Raw genomic sequence first — 17949 nt, 5'->3', positions numbered from 1 at the left:
CGCAACAAGATTGCATGTGTTATCATTGATATGCGAAGATAAGGGCACATGCCCAGCTGGAGGTCCAGTTAGAAGTCTAAGCTAGAGTTCCAACTGGACGTTCAGCTGATAGGGAGGATACGGGGGCAGGAGGATTTTCGATATATAAAAGAATGGGCAGTTGGTGCGGAATAACTGAAATTTCTCTATCCAACAAAAAAATATCGTCAGCTTTTTCATCTTTGATCTGTTTTTTCAGGCCTGAATCTAAGTTCTGGCCCAGCACGATGAGTAGTAGTTGGTGTCTGGATGACCCATATGGGATAATTCGACAGTTCTGTGTCGAGAATGCGTCGGTTGATGTCAACGCAGCCAATATGGCAATGAATAGCATATCGGCAGATGCCGTGTCTGCTGCTGTTGCATGTGTCTCCGAGTTCTGACAACTCCATCAGCAGTTTCTTTGATCCGGTATGTGTGCTAGTGTTGTCACCATCTTTGTAATGTACTGATGCTGACTATGGACTAGGAGTTCACCTTCCCATCTGTGAGATGGGCGACAAATATGCCTGACAGTGTGGTACCAATGATGGAGCCAGCAGGCTACAATATTCCCTTGACGCTGCTTCGTGACCCGCGGATCTGCAGGCGCCACGTCTGCAGGGTGCCGAGCTATTTCTTGGCACTCAAGTGGAAAGAGCTGTCGCACCCGAGACGGTTAAGAAGAGGGGAGAGGCATTTGATGAGGGGTATGAACAACGTCACTAGGTGAGGGCAAATTTTGTGCCCAATATCATGGGATCGGTGTTGAGTGTCGGGCTTTCTCAGTGATTTTCGCGCCTTGAATAACCAAACAGCTCCCGACATGTATCCTATGGGCAACATTCAAGGCATCTTACACCGTGCTGCCCGGCGTGGCAAGCTCTTTGCCAAACTAGACTGTAAGGACGCATTTTTTCAGACGTTGATGAAGGAAGAAGACATCCACAAAACGGCTATTACTACACCACTCGGGTTATTAGAATGGGTCGTCATGCCTCAAGGTATCCGGAATGCACCTGGTGCGCAGGGTGAGTGAAGTCTAGGCTTGGTTGTACACGTTGTGGAGTTGCATGCTAATAGTCGGATATAATGCTGCAAGTGACACGAATATGTCGACCGCGTTTGAAGGTGTCCAGCAGGCGATAGGCTGTCGCGTCTGAAGGGGTTAAGGAGAGGGAGAAGACATCGGATGAGGGATATGCACAACGGCATCAGGTGAGGGTAGATGCACGATAGTGGAGTACCCATGAAGACAGTGGGGGATTCTGTTCTCTCGGCTTCGCTTCCTCGACCTGTGGATCCGCGACTACCACGTTTGCAGGGTGCGGAGTTATTCTTTGGTGCTCGTGTGGAGGAGGCTGTCGAAGGGGTGAAGGAGGGGGAGCAGACCTCAGATGAGGGGTATGCTCAACGCCATCAGGTGAGGGTAACCGTTTGGGTTTGTGCGTGACTCAATTGAGAAGCTGATGGTGTAAGGAGGCCCTTTGCTGGGACCAGAGGAGGCATAGGGTCGAAGAACGCCAGAGGGCACCAGTGGTTGCACCTTGTGACCAGTGCCATGGGGTTGGTGCGGAATGTCGGGCCTTCTTGTTGTCCTCGACTTGTGGTCAGTGTACAGTGAAGGGTGTTCGCTGTTCGCGTAACACCAGCGGGGGTAGGGCTTTGGATGTGGCGAGTGATTGATCGGTGATTGAAAGTGTGCCAGCTGATGGGTAGGGTAGTCGACAGGCTGGGAGGTTTCGTCACCTATCTCGAGTGCGAGGTGAATGGCGCAGTGGCTTGTTTGCAAGGCATGGGAATTCGTGCTAATGTGTGAATGTAGTGAGACCAGCATTTCGGCATAGAATGGGGTAGCGTTGTAGGTAATGTCACCAATGATTACATCCACTACATACTCCTGGTCTACGACTGGACCCCCTGATTGTCTGCCATTTTGGTCCCCACCAGTACAATCGGCCGTCCTTTCCATCCCTGTTGCTCTGCATACGCCCAGTCGACGACATTGATGCCTGCGCCGCAATCAATGAGTGCTGGGATAGTGTCTCCATCAGCCTTGAAATGGCAATTGACCATGATGAGAGGTACTGACCTGGCGAGCACAGATGATGCATCCTGTACTAGAGTGTCAATGACAGGGTCTGTCAGATGTAGAGTTGTCTAGAGAGAGCTTGAGCACGCTGTGTCGATTGCCAGGGATGTCTAAGTTGCATGGAAACTATTCTACAATCCTTTTCCTTTATTTGTTTCGATATTGAAAGTGTCCTAGCTTATGTAATTTAATCTCCCCTTCTTCCCATGCCTCCACCAACAATTCCCATGCCTCCACCAGCAATTCCCATGCCTCCACCAACAATTCCCATGCCTCCAGATCCCTACTGATCCCTCCAGATCCAGGTTGGATCAATCATTCTGACACTCCCCCTTGATCCAACCTCTGCATTCCAAGGAGATGACACAACTTGACAAAAGCTTCAGCTGGAAGGCTCTTTGTCAGAAGATCAGCAATGTTTTCCACTGATGGGACATGGGCAAGTGAGATAGCCTTATCCTCAACCTTCTCTCGAATGAAATGATGCCTCATATCAATGTGTTTAGACTTTTCATGGTTCACTGGATTCTTTGACAAGGCAATGGCCCCAGCATTGTCATTGAGCAGCTGGAGTGGCTGATCACCCAGGCCAAGTCCTATATCCTCCAAGAGCAGCCTTAGCCAAATAGCCTGCTTTGCTGCATCAGCAGAGGCCATGTCTTCGGCCTCTGTGGTTGAGAGAGCCACAGTAGGTTGCCTCTTTGACTTCCAGCCAACTACACCTCCATATATCTTGAAAACATAACCAGTGGTGGACCTCCTTGTGTCAAGGTCTCCTCCCCAATCTGCATCAACATATCCCAGTGCAACTCGCTTGCTTGAGTGGGCATCAAAGGTCAATGAAAGATCTGAAGTGCCTCTGATATACCTCAGACAATGTTTCACTGCAAGCCAATGGGACTCATTCCATTTGCTGATGAATCTTGACAGAACACTTGCTGCATGGGCTAGATCTGGCCATGTCACTGTTGCTGCATAGAGAATAGAGCCCACTAGCTTTGGATATGGTCGATGTTGTGCTAGCTCATGCTCTTGATCTGTTGCTGGAATCGGTTTGAAGCCTGAAGGAAGAGGTGTCTTTGCTGGATTTGTCGAACTGGTCTTCACTTAGCACCTTCGTACAAACAGTCTCGTAGAACAGTGTACTAGATAGTGATGAGAAAGACCAGAAAGTTACAAAAAGGAATATTAATAATGGTATAGAGTCTGACCGAAAATAGACCACGTAGTCATCTATCTAATTAAGGAACTAGACTAGTGAACTCTGTCAGGATTGCAATTGGACATGTCAAAACGGTCAAGCAGGGACTCCATATAATGCTCCTGGGAGAGATAGAGTTTCTTCTGTGGCCTGTCCCGGTATATATTGATGCCCAGGAAGTAGCCAGCAGGCCCAGAGTCAGAGCACTCAAATTTGCTGTTAAGTGCCTGCTTGAATTCGTCCAATGTCTTTCTTGAATTGCAGGCAATGAGCTGATCATCCACATGGACAGAGAGCATGAGCAATTCCCCCTCACAACGTCGAACATAGAAGCAGGGGTCAGCTCTGGTTGGCTTCAGCCCTTGAGACTTTAACCACTGATCAAGTGCTTTGTTGAAACATCTTGGTGACTGTCGCAACCCATAGAGTGACTTGTTCAAGAGTAGGATCTTGTTTGCTGGGATGTCGCTTCCTTCTGGTGCTTCAAGATAGATGGTTTCTTCGAGATCGCCATTGAGAAAGGCTGCCTTAATATCCACCTGGTCACATTCCATGTCAAGATGGTTGACCAGAGAGAGGAATACCCTAATCGAGTCTTTGTGGGCAACAGCAGAGAAGACCTCATTGTAATCAATTCCAGCCTTTTGAGAAAATCCTTTGGCAACCCATCTTGCCTTGTATGCTGCTGGTTTCCCTGTTGTCCCATCAATCTTCCTGGTATAAACCCATCTTGCCTTCAGGACCCTCTGTCCTGGTGCCCTATCCACCACCTTCCACACATTATACTTCTCCATCTTTTCCAATTCTTCCATCATAGCCTGATGCCACTGCTCCCCCTCGCCTGACTGAATAGCTTCTCTGTACGTATTGGGTGCGTTGATTGCCATAGCATTCAGAGCTGTTGCGATAGTACCCCAGGTCTCCGGATTGTCAGTCAGGGCAAGAGGATCAATGGATGAAACATCACTGTTTGTCTCTTCTGATGCATTGGATGATGGTGATGCCTCAGATTGTTGCTGTATTCCAGTGTCATACCTTGCCAGCCTACGAAGAAGTTCCATGGGTGATTGATGCTCAGCTGGAACTGCTCTAGGTCTTACTTCATCCTGAGGATTCACTTCCATGGGGGCAGGGATGATTCTGTCAGGTATTTCTGCCAATGGATCTTGAGCATGTGTTGATGTGTCTCTGTTCTTGTTGTCATCCCACTCCTCCAGCCTAAGAATACTCCCCCTTGCTGACATCTTGGAATGGGGAATGTCCAGCTTCTTTGGCAAAATGGTATCCCTTGACACCTTGATCTTCTTGTCTTCATCATCCAGAATTCGATAACTGGAAGTGCTGCTATCACTGGCATACCCCATAAACCTTCCTTGTCGATAGCGAGGCTTCAATTTGTTGGTGTTGGTATAATCCCTAAAGAAAATCTTTTCTCCAAATGTGTGAAGTTGAGTGAACAACAGTTTCTTGCCATACCAGCGTTCAAAGGGAATTCCATTGTTGGAGTCAAAGGATCAGTTGCGAGAGAAGGCAATGTATTTAGCAGCCTCACCCCAGAAGCTAGCTGGCAGTCCAGTCTCCACAAGCAAAGTTCTCACACCATTGAGGATAGTAAGATGCACCCTCTCCACTCTCCCATTCTGTGCATGAGCATCAGGTGGCACCATGACATGCTCAATCCCTTTCTCCCTGATATACCTCTGGAATGCTGCTGATGTAAATTCTCCGCCCCTATCAGACCGAATAGATTGAACCTTATGACCAGTCTGAGTTTCAGCATGATTGACAAAGTTTTTGAAACTCTGCAGTGTCTCAGACTTCATTCTCATCAAGGTGAGGGAAATCCGGCGGCTGTAATCATCATAGACAGTCAGGAAGTATCGCATACTTCCCTTGGAAGCGACTGGTGCTGGTCCCCAGATGCCGATATGCAATAGTTCAAGTGGCCTGGAAGCTCTGATGTTGGGTTCAGGTGGTGAAGGGAGTCGCCCAGTTTTCCCTTTAATACAAGCTTCACAATAGAAATCTTTAATATCACCAGCATTTGTATTCTTCAATTGATTATTCTGACCAAGTCTCCCTTCTTTTGCAAGCCTAACCACTTTCTCAATCCCCAAATGCCCTACATGGCAACCACCCCTGTATAGTTATAAGTATGCTTCTAAAAAATGTAAAAATGGTTCTGTTAATATGGCTAAGAAGCGTGCTCATTATGGGATTAGTTTTACTAATCATCGATTAGATATTGTGTTTTATTACTCTTGCATGGAGTAGAATCCAATGCATAGAGTACCACCGCTGGATAGTATTGGCTTGGGGCTACATGTACATATAATTATCATCAAGGTTGAAAGTCATACATATGGACCTTGTAGTATATGGCCTTTTACTATGGAGGATAGCTCTAGTAGCTAGTACATAGTAGGTAATGGTCCACTTGCTGGCAGTGAGCCCCGCTGCCGGCCGAATGATAATGTTTATTTCCATGTAAGGAATGAGGGGGATAAGGCTTCCAATGAAGTAAGAGAGGCTGATAGTAAGGGCAGAAATATACAGTGGAGAAACGGGGACTTCCTCTGAAGTAGTCGTTAGCAGCAATTCTGCGACCAGAAATGGAATAGTAACTTACCCATACATGCCTTCACCAAACTTAAGCAAGAATCCAGTCATGCCCATCTCTCCATTGCCAGACATTCCACCATCCTCCTCTTCGACCTGCAATGCCCACTTCTTATTTCCACTCTCAGATATGACGTTGGCGCCTGGCATAACACCCTCAGATCCCTCAGCACCTGAAGAAATTTATATTTATTATCCCTCATGCCATCAGCCAAGTACCACACCAAGCCTGACTAAACATCTACCATCATGTGTCCAAAATGTAATGTGAAGAACAGGGAGTAGGATATGACCCTAAAGGTACCTATCTCAGAGGCTGTGACTGATATAAATGTCTACTGTGGACAAGGCAGAGAGATATGGTCCTAATAGGATCGGAGGTCATTAATCTCGTTCATAAAGACAGCTTGACAACACAAACTGATACACTCAAGCGAGCGTCTCCTGCTTCACCTCGTCGAGCGAGTTTACTTTACGAATGAGCTGTTTGCCGAAAAAACACCAATGAAATTAGAAGCTTCAACATACCCATCGATAGTCACCAATCTCGAAAATACGGCATAAAACATCAATCCATTCGATGATGAACATTCTAACTCATCTTCCTCTTCAGGAGAGTTGCCTGTCCTGAGAGGCAATGAAAATCCGGTCGGTCTTGGGCAATCCTGATAGACTAATGAAGAAAGGTGTCTGGTTGATCAAATATATCGAGCGCCTACATACAAAGAATCTATAGCTATGGTCAGTGGAGGAATACATAAGGAGAGACTTAGAAGTCTTTCACATTCATGACTCGTACAGTGTAGGGCAGGGGACAGATAGGACAGCTGTTCATCACCTCCACACTGAAACTGTGGAAAATCACCATGCTTATCATCTCGCAAAATTCTGCAGGTTGCTGTCAATGGATATTTTCACCCAATGAAAGGCACAAGGAAGCAACCACCTGCCATAACCGACGAAAGTAAAAAGCCAACAGCTTATCAGTCAAGTCGAACAAGGATGATGTTGAACGGGGGCATGAAGGTAGCTTCAACAGTGAGACAGTATGCCGTCGAAGAGTTCGAGAATCACAGTTCGTTTGATGAGGAAGGAGGAAAGGGGATTTAAATGGCAGATCGAGGGCTCTGCATCACCATCTTTCTATAATGTCGTCAACTCTCGAATCTATAAACTGCATTGTATAATGAATTGCCAAATTGTAGAGATTTTTACATGAGTGGTAAAAGCAGCAAGGACATAGTTTTTGTCACAATGTTATGCAAGAATCGCACTCTGCGGCATCTTTAACCAGGCAACGGGATATTATTCCACCTCGTCCCCGAAGTAACCAAACAAACCTCCACCTCAGACGACCGCGATTTATCGCCCGATTCTTGCAAAATCAACCGAGGCATCTTTCGGCTTGCCTCTTCTTTCGTTTCGCCTGGTCAGCACTCTCCTCTTCTTCCCCAACACTTGGTCAGTGTTCATTTCCCCCCGGTCCGACAGCTCCATCCCCGCCACGAGTTAGCGATAACTTTCTCCCGAGAGAGATGAGTAAGCAGAAGGAAGGAAAGGTATATAAGAAGATAGCTTTTCATAGTTTTCATAGTCCCCAGAAAATCAATACTGTTGTCCTTTCTCACTACCTTGCCTCCGAGCATTCTTTTCTTTTAAGTCGCTTCAGTCAGCCCTTAGTCCAGCTCCTGCTCCTTCAGGCCCTGGCTATTCCTTCCTCTAAGTCCAGCTTCTGTTCTGTCAGCCTGGCAATTCTTCCGTCCGGCTCTGCTAGGCGTGAATCCTTCACTTTCATTCATCGAGTTCTACATCATCCGAGTTGAGCGCCGGGCAGCTACGCTGACTGACGTGACGCCCATGACAGTTTTCATTCGGTGCGAAGGAGGCAGCACTGTATGCCAGTACCTGGAATGTTGCACCAGCTGTATTTGCTTTCACCATCAGAGAACGTAAGCCTCGTTGACGATACAGTTCTGTTGACATCAGCACAAATGGGGAGTAGCAACATAGCTCTCAACTGCATTCGCCAAGTACAAACATATGTTCATCTAGGTCCAAGGGCTCCGTCCAGAGCTCAAGTAGTAGATGTACAGCAGGACTTGCTGTAGCTTGCTGATGGACATTCGTCAGAGCATCCAAGGAGTAAAAAGTATTCATAAATGGAGTGTTTACCAGTTGACTACCACATGACTGCCTATAGTTCCAAGTCAGCTACAAAGCCGTCTACAATACTTTACCTGATGGCTGCCTCTTCGCAATTTTGGTGTATTGGGCCAATGTCTTGACTGAGTTCCGATAAAGTGATAAGTAGACATCAAGAGAATACAAAAAAATATTATGGCTCAGAAATTCTGATGGAAGAAGTATAGTCTAATAGCTGAAAGTGACGGCTGAGAAGTATAGAAGGAAATTAAAAGATAGACAGTAAGACGGCAGGACGTGCAGTGATAAATTATTTATTATCATTCGGCCGGCAGCGGGGCTCACCGCGGACCACTATTACTTAATAAGTTAATTACTACTAGAAGAGCTACTACCTATCCTCCATAGTAAAAGGCCATATACTACAAGGTCCATATGCATGACTTTCAACCTTGATGATAATTATATGTACATGTAGCCCCAAGCCAGTACTATCCAGCGGTGGTACTCTATGCATTGGATTCTACTCCATGCAAGAGTAATAAAACACAATATCTAATCGACGATTAGTAAAACTAATCCCATAATGAGCATGCTTCTTAGCCATATTAACGGAACCATTTTTACATTTTTTAGAAGCATACTTATAACTATACAGGGGTGATGGCAACTCAAAACTGAGATCAGACTGAGACGTGGCGGCCCTTTCATCAGACAGATCTCAATTAATGTTTATTTATTTGATATCATTCTGAGGATGCATCAGTATGATACCAGCTGAAATCAGATTGATGTCAAGACATGCATCAGTATGATATCAGCGGACATCGGACTGATATATATTCGCATCAATTAGATGGTCAGGTATGCTGCCTCATGCCTATGCATGGATACTTTGCTATTGCATTACAGTCACATATTCTTCATGCAGGAGCCCAGATTAATTCTATACATCCCACTACCCTACTTCACTAATACTGTCCCCTTTCCTGCCTCAAAATTAATCCTCCTCCAGGCCCTCCTCCTGGCCCTCCTCCTGGCCCTCCTCCTGGCCCTCCTCCTGGCCCTCCTCCTGGCCCTCCTCCTGGCCCTCCTCCTGGCCCTCCTCCTGGCCCTCCTCCTGGCCCTCCTCCTGGCGATCCTCCTGGCGATCCTCCTCACCACCACCGCTGCTGTCTTGGCCAAGCCAGGCAAAAGAGATGGGTCTCTGCCAGGCCTTCTGGAGGATGAGCCCTTGGAGACCATCCACATGGGCAGGCTCAGCGATGTGGACCTTACCACTCAAAGGACTGAAAACATTGATGTCAGTCTTAATAAGACTTTCCATCTTTTCTTTCCTTTGAAAGGTCAGCTGCCAGTATTCCGGAGAATTAGGAGGGCTCACTGATCCTTCGAGGGCATCGCCCTCAATTCCTGGACCTTCCTCGACACCAGCCTCCAGAACGTGTTCCCAGACTGCATGTCGTTTCTCTCCTCATCTTCTGAGATGAGGACTGAGCGCTGTATGATTTGATCAGCACATGCCATTGTTCAGTTCGATTGCTGTTTTACCATTAGGGCAACATGCTGCAAAAATGCGCCAGTCACTTGGAATGACTGGGAACTCGTTTTTGCAAGCTGTGTGCACAGCATTGCCAGGTCCACCTTGTTGGAAGGCAGAAGGGAGTTGAGAACCTATTCAATGGCTCGTTAGACAAATTGCTTAAGTGGACAGAAGCGGGAACATACGGTGGTCCAATTCTCGTTCCTCCAGACCGACAACAGCCTCCCGTTCACAACTTCTCTTTTTTTGCTTTTTCCCTTACAATCTAACAATCTTTACTTCACAAATATAACAAAATGACTGATTCCACTAGAACAGACAGGAGGGGCAGGCCTTCCACTACTTCCGAACGATGGGAAGAGCACGGTGAGCATGGGTTCATCTGCTTAATCAAGTATTTTCTATATTGACCTTTTCTTCAGGTTTTCAAAAAGTTTTTGACCAAAATTCAATCTCGAACGAGCTGCTCTTCCAATGTCTGGCATGCAGAAGCACTTGTGATGGAGGGGAGATCCGCCTCATACCACGTGGCAACCTAGGCCAGCATAGCCGAAGCAAGCGACATCAAGAGATGATGGCAAACTGTCTTGAGCAACTCGCTTTGCAAAAGCAGCAGGAGGAGATGTTCGAGGCTAGTCTTGAGATGGAATCTGGATGGGATAATGATGTGCAACCATATTATGAAGGCCCCTTGGCTACTGATATGACATCTTCAATATCCTTTGCCGAAACCCGCACTATGAGACGCGGAACGGTTTGATTTAATTCGCCGCACTGTAATATCCTGTAAGATTAAATCAAATCGATAAATCCGACCCAACGAATTGAAATAATACGGCGAATGTATTGAATCAAATCGAAAGATCCGGAAACAAACTGCTGATACTGAATTAAAACAATACCGTGAATGTATTGTAACAAACCTTTTGGCAACCCGAAAAACGATTTGTTTCAAGCTCTGTACCGATTTATTTCAAGCCTAGTTACGGGTTGAAATCATCTCGATTATGATTTGTTACAATTGGTCACCACAGCTAGCTTGACTCGGTTTGTCTTGTATCTGAATGCATCATGCACTACTACTATGTATTACTTTTACGTATGACAACATAACTAATACGACAACAACAGCCAGATGTTCGGCGCATACCGCCGGCTCTTGAAGACCTCGGGCACCCTCTCCTGCATCTATGCATCGTTAGCTGCATTTCTTCTTCAAATACTGGAGTAGAGAATAGGCTTACAATACGATGGACCAGACTCCTTGAGTCGTGGTCCACTTCCCTCCATGTCACCTGCCACATCCTCCTCCCCACACCTTGTACCGCCACCTCCCGCACTTGCTCCTGTAGGGGATTGAGTGAGCAAAATTATACAGTGAGCACTGTGAAGAAGATGCTTACGTGGACCTCGTTCCACAATCCGTCGTACTCTGGGCCTCCCAGACCCATGGCTTCCCTCAGCACGTACCCATCACCCGCGCTCCCTTCGCCCCTGGGCTTGGTGAGAGGGGCTGGAACAGCAAAAGAAGTGGAGCCAATGACGGTTATGTGGTTTGGGGCGACAGAAGCAGTAGCAGAAGTGGTTGCAGGATGGGGTGTAGAGCTTGCATTGGACTGTTCCCCTGTGAAAATTAGTAAGCACTGTAATCAAGAAATGACAGAATTTAACCAGAGAGAGTCGAGACTCACGGAAAAGGGGGTTCGGCGGCAGGACGCTCGTCACACCAGAGGGAAGCCGACTGTCATTATCATTAGAAGTGTGTGGGACCAGGTAAGGAATAGGGCGTTTCTTCTTACGCCCACGCCGCTTAGGTGCAGGCTTGGCCTCTATTGGGCGATAAAATGGATGATATGTTTTCGAGAAGAGAAGTATTACTGGTGGCTCGACCCACCTGTCCTCTGGTTCGCATCATTGAAGCTGGAGTTGAGGGACATGCATTGGTTCAGACTGAAGTGTCGAACCAGGACAATGGGCTTTTATAGACAAAGGGCTCCACATTGCCACTCAGTCCATGATGCTGCTGCCGTCAAAGTCCTACATACGTGCTCATAATCTCATATTATATCACTCTCTTCATCTGCCTCATCAAACAATTTTCTATGACCTAGACTGACATCATGTTCGCGCGATGATGAATCTGACAAAGGTGCAGATCGACCACCATTCAAGATATGCAGACGATACAGTCCGTCGGTCATAAAAGGAGTTAATGCCAACAATTGACAAATTCCATTGACAACTGAAACGCAGATGCAAGATCTGATTACATCATCAGTTTTCTCAACTATTATAAGTCGCCACTCTGAAATGAATTTCTAAATAACTCCTTCATTATTACTATTTAGATATAGAACATTAATATGTTACATACGTAATAAAAGAATGTGAAGAATTATAAATATTGCATGCACCATAGTAGAGCAATTAGTTAAGGCTTTATTTCAACGGTCAAAGGTTTTCGGCAATTCGCGCTGTTGCGCTAAATAAATAAAAATAAAGGTGAGATGGCCATCCAGGGACAGGCGTTTTAAAACAATCCGCTAATAAATAGAAAGGTGAAATGGTCATCCAGGGACAGGCATTTTAAAACAATCCGGAAAAGCGTCAAAGGTTCAAAACAAACCACTTTGGGTCCCATAGTGCTGACTGCATCAGATATTTTGAGGGACATCCAAGAGGATGAAGATGTTACATGGCAGGAAAGTTGCTCCAGTGAAGATATGGTACAGAGGGTCATTCTCGAGGCTCTGGAAGCTGATGAAGAGGATGGGGACGTGCAATACCTTCTTCAGATGGCCAAAGAGCATTCTGTTTCAGCTTATCATAGTCAACAAGGAATAGAGAATGGGGATGAGGGGGATGATGAAGAAGCTGAAGGTATGCGTCCAGCTGTTCTTCTCACCAAGACGGTCAATATACTGACATGGCTCTGAATTTAGAAGAGGAAGATGACGCTGCAGACAGGTCAGGAGGCTATGTACATGTCCCACGGTTATTCAGCTCTACTGAGAATAACCCCTGGTCACCTTGGCCTAACAAAATCATACGTGGCTGTCTTTTTACTTACATATATGGTGGAAGCAGATGAGATGTGCTATCATAGTGCTGTCTCTTGGATATCATTGACAGTCTTCCCTGGCAAGGCTTCTCCTCTCGTCAACTGAAATTAGTGATTTAGTTAAAAATGCTGGATATCTGCGAGGTTCCTTCATACACTTCGTTCAGAGATATGCAAAAGCAACTATGCATGGTTGTCAATCCATCGGGACCTATTGCATGTGTCATCCAACTCAAACATCATTTTACTATGATAGATCCAGAGGGGATCATCGTGATGGTGTGTGATAGATTACAGGCTGATGTATCGACTCTTATGTCAGTTCACTATAGCAATTTGCACACCCTGCAATAGCAGAAAAGATGGTGATGTATCCTACTTGGGCAGAGAAGGAGGTTTCCGAAGTCTGGCATGCCGACCATTGGCAAGAGTTTGACTATCATCTCCTTAACCCCGCTTGGAGGTCTAATATGACAGGCGAGCAGTTCTACATTGACGAAATTGCCTGGCTCATAGGTAACAAGTATGTCATGCCATATATGTGGCTGAATCGACTTGCACAAGACGGTGTCAAAGAAGTGTGTGCATTGTGTTATCCGGTCAAATATCAGGTGAGTCTGGTGCAATGACTGATGGCACCTGTTTACAATTTTGAAAGGGGGGACAGTTTATTGTGTCAGATAGTCTTGATCATACACCTGTATCGAGTAGTGAATTCCTAACTCCTCTGTATGATATGGATCCAATGAGTGTAATCAGTGAGAGTGTAAGGTCCGGACAATAGACCTTCACTGAACTGGTGGGGTTAGCTTGGAGGGACAAGGCTTGGAGAGAACTGGTGGGCTCTTAGGGCTGGCAGGGCTCGAGGCTTAACTTCGGACTGGAGAGAAGCAAACAAGATCCCAAATGCATATGCTGATTATGTCCTATCAGCGACTAATAAAGGAGACAAGATGAAGGATTGATAGGAACAAGAGGAGAAGGCAAGGTACTTGTGACTGTAAGGTCGGAAGAAGGAAAGGTTGAACACAACAAGGATAAAGGAATGAAGGAAATAGTGTGTAACCCAAAGAGCCCGAAGCTTACCTGATTATGTCCTATCAGCGACTAGTAAAGGAGACAAGATGAAGGATTGATAGGAACACTGATCAGGATTAGCCAGGGGGTCTGAGGGGAGAAGGTAACTGGTAAAGAGCTCTGCTTACAGAGGAGAAGGCAAGGTACTTATGACTGTAAGGTCGGAAGAAGGAAAGGTTGAACACAACAAGGATAAAAGAATAAAGGAAATTGTGTGTCAACCTTTCCATGTACTTTGCCTTCACTCTCGAAACCAGTCGCGACCAAAGCTCCGGTAAACACCGGGGCTTGTGGCATGGAAAATCGGACAAGAAACTCGGACTTAGGACGAGAAATGGAAGAGAAAATAAGAAGAGAAAAAGCGGAAGTAAAATAATGCACGTGACCTGGGAGGACGAGTGCAGATGCAATTTGATGCGCGCGACTTGGAGGAAGAAGCGGAAGTAAATTGAAATGCGGCTCGAAAATTAGAAGCTGGGGAAAGTGGTGACCTCATGAGATGTGGGTCAACTGGGTCGGAGGCTAGCCTCTTACACCCTCCCCCTCCTGGATGAGACGGAGTGTGCGGGGGAGAAGAAGGAAAAAAAAAAACACACAAAAAAAAGGGGGAGAAGAATGAGCTAGAAAACTGTAGAAGCTGGGCTTCAATGAGGGGCCAGGCTGAGAGACAATCCATGAAACATGTTGACTGAGGGAAACCCCCACCACGAAAAAACTCCCTGGCCTTTTGGCGTCTTTTCAGATTCTTTGTCTGGGGATAAAAAAAGGGGGGGTGGGGGAACCTCTTGTCTGTCTTCAGGCCTGTGAGGAAGGGGGGGAGGGAGCTGGAGGAGAAAAAAACGGACGAGAAAAAAATGAGGTAAAACACTGCATGAAGGAAAGAAAAAAAAGGGGGGGAACGGAATTGAAAACCTGGACAGGGGTGGGCTTGGGACTTGATGGGGGGGTGGTTTGGCATCTGTGTGAAGGGGTCAGCCTGGTCTGAGGGGTAGATGAGGGAAGGAAAAAAGGTGTTAGGGAATGTGTATACAGCTCACGACGGAGTGTGGCAATGTCGGGACCGTTAACCCTGGGTGAACATCTGAGAAACATCAGTAGTAACGTCCAGTACGTCGAGATGTAGCTCATCTTCACCAATAAAGTCTTCCCAAGCCTCCTTCCAGCCTGCATAGTCCTGCGCTGTATCGCGACTGAGCCACTGAGCCTTGGGGCTGTCACCGGCGAGGCGGGTGCGCACTTGATAGACCTTTGGATGATTTCCCTTGGGGGTGAGGGTGCGGTCTTCAAGGATTTGGAGGATGCGTGGCGAGGAGGCAGCCGGGCGGTCGAGTAGGCAAGGAACCACGTGCTGGTGATACTGTTCGGACTCCCGGTATGGCTTGAGGCACGAAACATGGAGGCGAGGTGTTGACTGTGTTGAGGTGACAGGAACATCCAATTCATAGAGTGATTGCTCAGGAAAGGTGTAAGTGCAGAGCCCTTACCACCACTCGTTCTCACCAGTGATTTATTCCTATGCATTGGTCGATGTTGGTAGGTGAGATTTGATGCCGAAACGTGTCTTTCGGACTTCGCTGAAATGCGGCATCGAGCTCTGTCCGGCCTTATCCTATGCATGATATTTATTCTCATGCATAGGACCGGCAAATTGCTGCCAAAACGCGGCGGCAGACTTCGCCGGATCTCTGCCCCTTTTTTTGATGGACTTCTGTTTGTTTCCCCATACATACATATATATATAGATCTCATACATTGTTATAGTTTTCTCTTTCTCTAAGCGAAACTCATGCATACCAAGCATTGCTAGTTTCGCATCTAGTAGACCACAATAACTATAAACAAACACCGAACGCTTCCTCAAACGCATCCGAACACCCTCTAGACCGATACCACGAACGCCCATCCTTTTCGAACGCCCACCGAACGCAGTGAGGCACACCCCAGTGCCTACAACACCGCAGTTCTCCACGCGGCTCTCGCTCCAAACAGCACAGCAGAAAAGGCTTATTACAAGGCGCTGAAGATGCACAAGGGCCACCTCCTGGATGGTTGGACAGGTTGGACTTGGTCTTTTGGGCCTGCAGAGCAAGCCGCTTTTGAGGCTGTTCGATGTGCGGTGAGTACTGTCCCTTGTCTCACCGTTATTGATTATGATGCTGTCAAAGCAGGAACACAGAAGGTCTTCCTATTCACCGATGCATCGAATACCGGTACTGGGGCATGGATAGGTGTCGGTACTTCTCGGGACTCAGTACAACCGGTCGCCTATGACTCTCAAACCTTCAATAGCGCCCAGAGTAACTACCCAGTACATGACCGTGAGCTCCTTGCGATTATCAATGCTCTTAATCACTGGCGTCCTCTATTGTATGGTGTTCCGGTCCACATCTATTGCGATCATTTCACGCTTCAATGGTTCCTTGGTCAACGCAATCTCTCTCCTCGCCAACTTCGTTGGCTAAGTACCCTCAAGGATTTCGACCTCCGTATCAAATACATAAAAGGGGAATATAACACTCTCGCCGACTATCTATCACGACACGCTCCTCCCGATGCTAGTGAACCCTCGGACCCTTCCTTGGATCAACAATCGGCTTTGGTGCATGCCATTACGACATATGAGCCCACATTGGCTCCAGACGTCCTTCGCGCTGTTGCGCATGGTTATCAAGGTGACGTACTGTTCAAGGAATGGCTTGCTGATCCATCCACTGTTCCAGGTGTTACCTTCCATGATCATGATACCCACTGACTTCTCCTCGTTGACAACCGCTTATGTATTCCGGACGTTAATACCCTTTGTGAGGAACTTATGCGGCAAGCCCATGAAGGCACGGCTGGGCATCTGGGAGTGGAGAAAACCATGGAGGTACTTAGGAGTGGATACTTTTGGGAGACAATGTCCAAGGATGTTCATGAGTTTGTCCATGTGTGCCACTTATGTCAACAGGCGAACACACCCATGACGAAGCCGGCTGGTCCGCCCCATCCTCTTCCGGTTCCGCGAGACAAATTCGATGACATCACGATGGATTTCATTGGACCGCTTCCTCCCTCTGGGGGATATGACTATCTTTTAACCATCACAGATCACCTCACTGGGTTCATTGAATTGGTTCCATGTTCTACCACCATCAACGCTCGCGACCTCGCCATCTTGGTTTGGGACAGATGGGTTTCTCACTATGGCCTCCCGCTCTCCATTACGTCCGATCGTGATACCCTGTTTACCTCACGATTCTGGACAACACTATGGGAGAAACAAAATGTGAAGCTCAAGATGTCCACGGCCTTCCATCCGCAGACTGACGGCACCTCGGAGCGTACGAACAAGACAGTGGTTCAACTCCTTCGTAGTTGGGTGGACCGACATGGCAAATCTTGGGCTAAGTACCTTCCTCGTGTTTCCCAAGCCATGAATAATACTGTCAGACATTCCACAGGTTTCTCTCCGGCACAACTGGTCTTTGGTCGCCGACTACGTACCCTTCCTAGCCTTCCCCGATGTAGACACTGGGTGTCTCACTGAGATGTCGTAGTAGTATAGTGTGTAGTTGACTAGCAAAACATGCACTGGTTGTAATACATGTGGATTGAGTATTGAAGAACTACGACAATATGCGACTACTATTTTACTAAGTACCAACGGTGTGTCAGAAAGTAAAGTTACACACATCAAATGCCACGTCATTACTAAGTATTTCAAATGTAACATTCTACACATGGAATGTTACATAATCTGGATGAATACATACACAACAAATATAGCTGAATATTCATACAGCTTATACATGGGAATGCATGCATGTAAATGCACTGCATAAATTCCTGCATGTAAATGCAATGCATAAATTCCTGCATATGCAATATGCATAGGAGGATGCATGCACAAAGACTGCATGCATAGAGAATAAATGAGTATAGTGCTCTGCACTTACAGCAGTGAGGCATCGACTGTGTTGAGGTGACGGGGACATCCAATTCATAGAGTGATTGCTCAGGAAAGGCCTGGAGGATGGTGAAGGGGCCTTCCCAGCGGGGCATGAACTTCGCAGAACGGTTAGTGGCTGTAAGTGCAGAGCCCTTACCACCACTCGTTCTCACCATATGATAGGATTTATCCCTATGCATTGGTCGATGTTGGTAGGTGAGATTTGTGTAAGAGGCTAGCCTCCGACCCAGTGACCCACGGTCAC

This window comes from Cryptococcus neoformans, assembly GCF_000091045.1.
Source record: "Cryptococcus neoformans var. neoformans JEC21 chromosome 3 sequence".
Classification (NCBI taxonomy): Eukaryota; Fungi; Basidiomycota; class Tremellomycetes; order Tremellales; family Cryptococcaceae; genus Cryptococcus; species Cryptococcus deneoformans.
Note: the sequence above shows the minus strand (reverse complement) of the source record.